A 5662-nucleotide genomic window follows, 5' to 3' on the forward strand; every position below is an offset into this window, starting at 1 on the left:
AGTGACGCCTGTGTGTTTCCGTCGTGCTGCCCTCCGACCAACGCCTACCAACCTGCGGTTCGAATAAACACATTTACAATGTTGATAATGCGGACAACTGCTTTCAATTGTATCAACTTTTCTTCAAGAGTGCTTGCTTTCATTTACTGATTTACACTTCTTTCGAACGACTTTTTTCCAGCTGTGCATTGAAGAGGAACTCCAATTTAAGCGGAGCTTTGGAGATATAGAAGGAAAGCTCAAAGCAGTAGCTCAAACATTTTCTTCCAAAGAAGGACGCGGATGCGCATTTCTTGTCATTCGAAAGCATTTACAAGGTCATTCCAAGCACACATTCATCAACGAGGATTGTGAAATAATTCTTAGTCTTTCATCTAGCAGTTTTTTTGGCATCCTGGCTTTTCATGTTGGAAAACTTTTTTTTTAATATGATCAAATTCTCGTGAAAAATCTCGTGTTCTTTGCGTGCCATGTTTCACTCTGGTGAGAATATCAGCCATGATTTAAGAATGAATGGTTGCTCACTGGCTCTAATTTATTATTCCACAGTTCCCACTGCCTGAAGTTGCAAGTGACTGCACTTCATGTATACGCCTGGGCTCAACACACTGGCGTTTACGCTCGAAGTATTAAAGAAGTGATCTCGATCAGCAGCGGCAACCTAGAGCTTGCCCTCATCTTCTGCCTGGTGATGTATTACATAAAATCTTCCACTATCTGCCGGAATTTTCCGCCATACTCATCCTGCTGCAGAAGATTGCCCTGCCAGACACTGTAGTGTCACTTGGACTACTGAAGAACCTACTTAAAAGTCTGTCGATGCTCTTGAATAGAATAATTTGTTCTAGTTTTCTGCAATGAAATGTATTCCAATTGTTCACTTTTTAATATGTTGAAGTATGTTTTCTAGAGCAAAATTCAGCGAGTCTTTTTTTAAACTGCAGTCCACAAGTTCATATACTTATGCGAGTGTTGTCAGACTTAGAGCACTCAAAAATGTTACGAGCTATTGGTCATGTCATTTTGTTTCTTTGTTAATAAAGTGACTGGAGGGGTCATGAAGGGATTTTGTTTTCATGAAGGAATTCGCCGATGTTACGCACCTCTGAAAGCTCTTAGGTACATGTACACCTGTAAGCTGTTTAGTTATGATGTTTAAATCGATTTATTGTTGTTTAGGTTTGTATGTGGCCGCAAGCTTTAAAAGAACTCAAATTATCTGCACGGCTTGTATCTGCTTTTTTTATTTCTTATTGTAGTCATTTTATTCTTTCTTTTAAGAAGTGTGATAAACTATGCGATCACAATATTGCGTTCTCTGATATTTTTTGCAGCATCAGACCCTCTTCAGACGCCTCCAGACCCGCTCTCCGTCACCCCTTCAGCTATTATCCCACTATTGTGGCACGTCTCCTGCGTGCTCCCTAAGTGGTGACCCTCATGCCACACACTCTCCCGCATCCTTTTCGGCTGCCCTGCTGACCGTCCCCCGCAGGGACAGTACGCCACCTCGAGCTGGCAGGACTGGGAGTTTCTGCAAACGTCGGCAGCCCGAGCCATCGCACCCCACGTGGACAAAAAGTACGGTGGGGCAGCCATAAAAAGAATGTAAACCACCCCACATGGACAGCAAGCCATCTCGAGCTGGGAGGACTTCGAGGTCCTCCTCACGTCTGCAGACCCGACATCGCAGCTTGCTGCGGTGACTCGGGCTGCCGACGTCATGTCTCGGCACTACCTACATGACGGAGCGCGGAACTGCGCAGTGGGCTAGGGTCCCAGGAGGGTCTTAAATAATAATTGGTTTTTGGTGAAGGGAAATAGCGCAGTATCTGTCTCATATATCGTTCAACACCCGAACCGCGCCATAAGGGAAGAGATAAAGGAGGAATTTAAAGAATAACGAAGAAAGAGGGGCCGTAGTGGAGGGCTCCGGAGTAATTTAGACCTCCAAGGCATCTTTAATGTGGACTTACATCGCAAAGCACACGGGTATCTTAGCGTTTTGCCACCATACAAAATGCAGCCGCCGCGGTAGGGTTCGAACCCGGGAACTCCAAATCAGTAGCCGAGCGCTCTAACCACTGAGCCACCGTGGCCGGTCGGTCTAGAACTCACTTGCAGAAATAAAGCCAGTCTGTAAGTCTGTCTCTCTGTGTGTCTGTCTGTATGTCTGCATATTTGTCTGTCTGTAGCTTCCAATATCTATTCCACCAAATAAAACTTTTCACCACCACCACAGACCCGCCGCGATGGCTCAGTGGTTAGGCTGCTCGGCTATTAATCCGGAGTTCCCGACCCGCCGCGGTGGCTCAGTGGTTAGAGCGCTCGGGTACTGATCCGGAGTTTCCGGGATCGAACCCGACCACGGCGTCTGCGTCTTTATAGAGAAAAAACGCTGAGGCGCCGGTGTGCTGTGCGACGTCAGTGCACATAAAGATCCCTATTTGGTCGAAAATATTCCAGAGCCTCTTTCTTCTTTCACTCTCTCATTTATCTCTTCCCTTACGGCGCAAATCAGGTGTCCAAAGTGATATGAGAGAGATACTGCACCATTTCCTTTCCCAAAAATGAATTATTATTATTAGTATTATTACCACCACAACATCCCTTTCTCACTACCGCCATGTACCTCAAAGCACGACTGAGGTGTCCACTGAGCTAGGAATCCAGTTATGCGTTCATTCTTTCCTCAAAAATCATCAGAGTCTAGAACATTGTCAACGCCAAAGCATATGGAAAAACTGAATTCCCAGTTTTCGGTTTGTATATCCTGAATTAGCTGAGCTAATCCACAGCCTCAGGATGACTACGCAATTCCTGTTTAAGTAGTTAACAAACAGCTGCCGCTCTTGCAGTGATTTGTCTTGCATGAAGATGGGCTCAGTATCGATAATATTTTGCAACTAGCTTAGCACGCCTTTCTAATTGAATCACAGCAGATTTGCGCGCTGGCTACGAATACATGGTGTAGCAAAGTTCAGAGACTGCGGCACCATTCGCAGTTCACATGTCACACCGGGCAATGTTGCCATTCAGTATTCGGCTCCTCTACCTTTAATAGTTTCCGCATGTGCTGTTTTCACCTGGTCGTGATAACAGCAGCGAACGAACACAGTGGCGCATCATTTGTCATCAACTTTTATGCATGCAACTGAGAAGTTCACGGCACGAACTCACTGCATTTAGACGGCATACGCTGTCCCGTTGAAATCGTTGCATCGAGCTCGCATTGGTTCCGAGCACGGGGCTTCAGTCTCCATCGAATGCATCGTTGTCCGCGTTTTTCAGGGGCGTCTAAACGGTAGGTTTAAAGCGAAAATCTCCTCTTCTCGCAAGAAAAGCTTAAGGTAAAACCACGCTTCACTTTGACCTCTAACTGGAGGCTCGCCGAGGGTGTGACTCTGACGTTGAGGGTGTGACTGACTGTGACCACGCGACTTACCGCTCGCTCCTAGGCCAGAGCTCGCCGCCTAGACACCTCAGACATTGATCCAGAACCAGTCAACGGGACGAGTTCTTCCACTCAGCATTGGAGGCGCCGGGCTGCTTCTAGTGAGCCCTACGACAGAAAGTGTCGCGAAGTCGCGTTCCCTAGAGATAAGTCGCGTTCCCTAGTAAAGTGTCGCGAAGTCGCGTTCCCTAGAGATAAGTCGCGTTCCCTAGAGATAGAACGCGACTTCGCGACACTTTCTGTCGTAGGGCTCACTAGAAGCAGCCCGGCGCCTCCAATGCTGAGTGGAAGAACTCGTCCCGTTGACTGGTTCTGGATCAATGTCTGAGGTGTCTAGGCGGCGAGCTCTGGCCTAGGAGCGAGCGGTAAGTCGCGTGGTCACAGTCAGTCACACCCTCAACGTCAGAGTCACACCCTCGGCGAGCCTCCAGTTAGAGGTCAAAGTGAAGCGTGGTTTTACCTTAAGCTTTTCTTGCGAGAAGAGGAGATTTTCGCTTTAAACCTACCGTTTAGACGCCCCTGAAAAACGCGGACAACGATGCATTCGATGGAGACTGAAGCCCCGTGCTCGGAACCAATGCGAACTCGATGCAACGATTTCAACGGGACAGCGTATGCCGTCTAAATGCAGTGAGTTCGTGCCGTGAACTTCTCAGTTGCATGCATAAAAGTTGATGACAAATGATGCGCCACTGTGTTCGTTCGCTGCTGTTATCACGACCAGGTGAAAACAGCACATGCGGAAACTATTAAAGAAGGTAGAGGAGCCGAATACTGAATGGCAACATTGCCCGGTGTGACATGTGAACTGCGAATGGCGCCGCAGTCTCTGAACTTTGCTACACCATGTATTCGTAGCCAGCGCGCAAATCTGCTGTGATTCAATTAGAAAGGCGTGCTAAGCTAGTTGCAAAATATTATCGATACTGAGCCCATCTTCATGCAAGACAAATCACTGCAAGAGCGGCAGCTGTTTGTTAACTACTTAAACAGGAATTGCGTAGTCATCCTGAGGCTGTGGATTAGCTCAGCTAATTCGGGATATACAAACCGAAAACTGGGAATTCAGTTTTTCTATAGGCTTTGGCGTTGACAATGTTCTAGACTCATGATTTTTGAGGAAAGAATGAACGCATAACTGGATTCCTAGCTCAGTGGACACCTCAGTCGTGCTTTGAGGTACATGGCGGTAGTGAGAAAGGGATGTTGTGGTGGTAATAATACAAATAATAATAATTCGTTTTTGGGAAAGGAAATGGTGCAGTATCTCTCTCATATCACTTTGGACACCTGATTTGCGCCGTAAGGGAAGAGATAAATGAGAGAGTGAAAGAAGAAAGAGGCTCTGGAATATTTTCGACCAAATAGGGATCTTTATGTGCACTGACGTCGCACAGCACACCGGCGCCTCAGCGTTTTTTCTCTATAAAGACGCAGACGCCGTGGTCGGGTTCGATCCCGGAAACTCCGGATCAGTACCCGAGCGCTCTAACCACTGAGCCACCGCGGCGGGTCGGGAACTCCGGATTAATAGCCGAGCAGCCTAACCACTGAGCCATCGCGGCGGGTCTGTGGTGGTGGTGAAAAGTTTTATTTGGTGGAATAGATATTGGAAGCCACAGACAGACAAATAGACAGACATACAGACAGACACACAGACACACAGAGAGACAGACTTACAGACTGGCTTTATTTCTGCAAGTGAGTTCTAGACCGACCGGCCACGGTGGCTCAGTGGTTAGAGCGCTCGGCTACTGATTTGGAGTTCCCGGGTTCGAACCCTACCGCGGCGGCTGCATTTTGTATGGTGGCAAAACGCTAAGACACCCGTGTGCTTTGCGATGTAAGTCCACATTAAAGATGCCTTGGAGGTCGAAATTACTCCGGAGCCCTCCACTACGGCCCCTCTTTCTTCGTTAATTCTTTAAATTCCTCCTTTATCTCTTCCCTTATGGCGCGGTTCGGGTGTTGAACGATATATGAGACAGATACTGCGCTATTTTCCTTCACCAAAAACCAATTATTATTTTAGACCCTCCTGGGACCCTAGCCCACTGCGCAGTCCCGCGCTCCGTCATGTAGGTAGTGCCGAGACATGACGTCGGCAGCCCGAGTCACCGCAGCAAGCTGCGATGTCGGGTCTGCAGACGTGAGAAGGACCTCGAAGTCCTCCCAGCTCGAGATGGCTTGCTGTCCATGTGGGGTGGT

Source organism: Amblyomma americanum, chromosome 5, assembly GCF_052857255.1.
Source record: "Amblyomma americanum isolate KBUSLIRL-KWMA chromosome 5, ASM5285725v1, whole genome shotgun sequence".
NCBI lineage: Eukaryota > Metazoa > Arthropoda > Arachnida > Ixodida > Ixodidae > Amblyomma > Amblyomma americanum.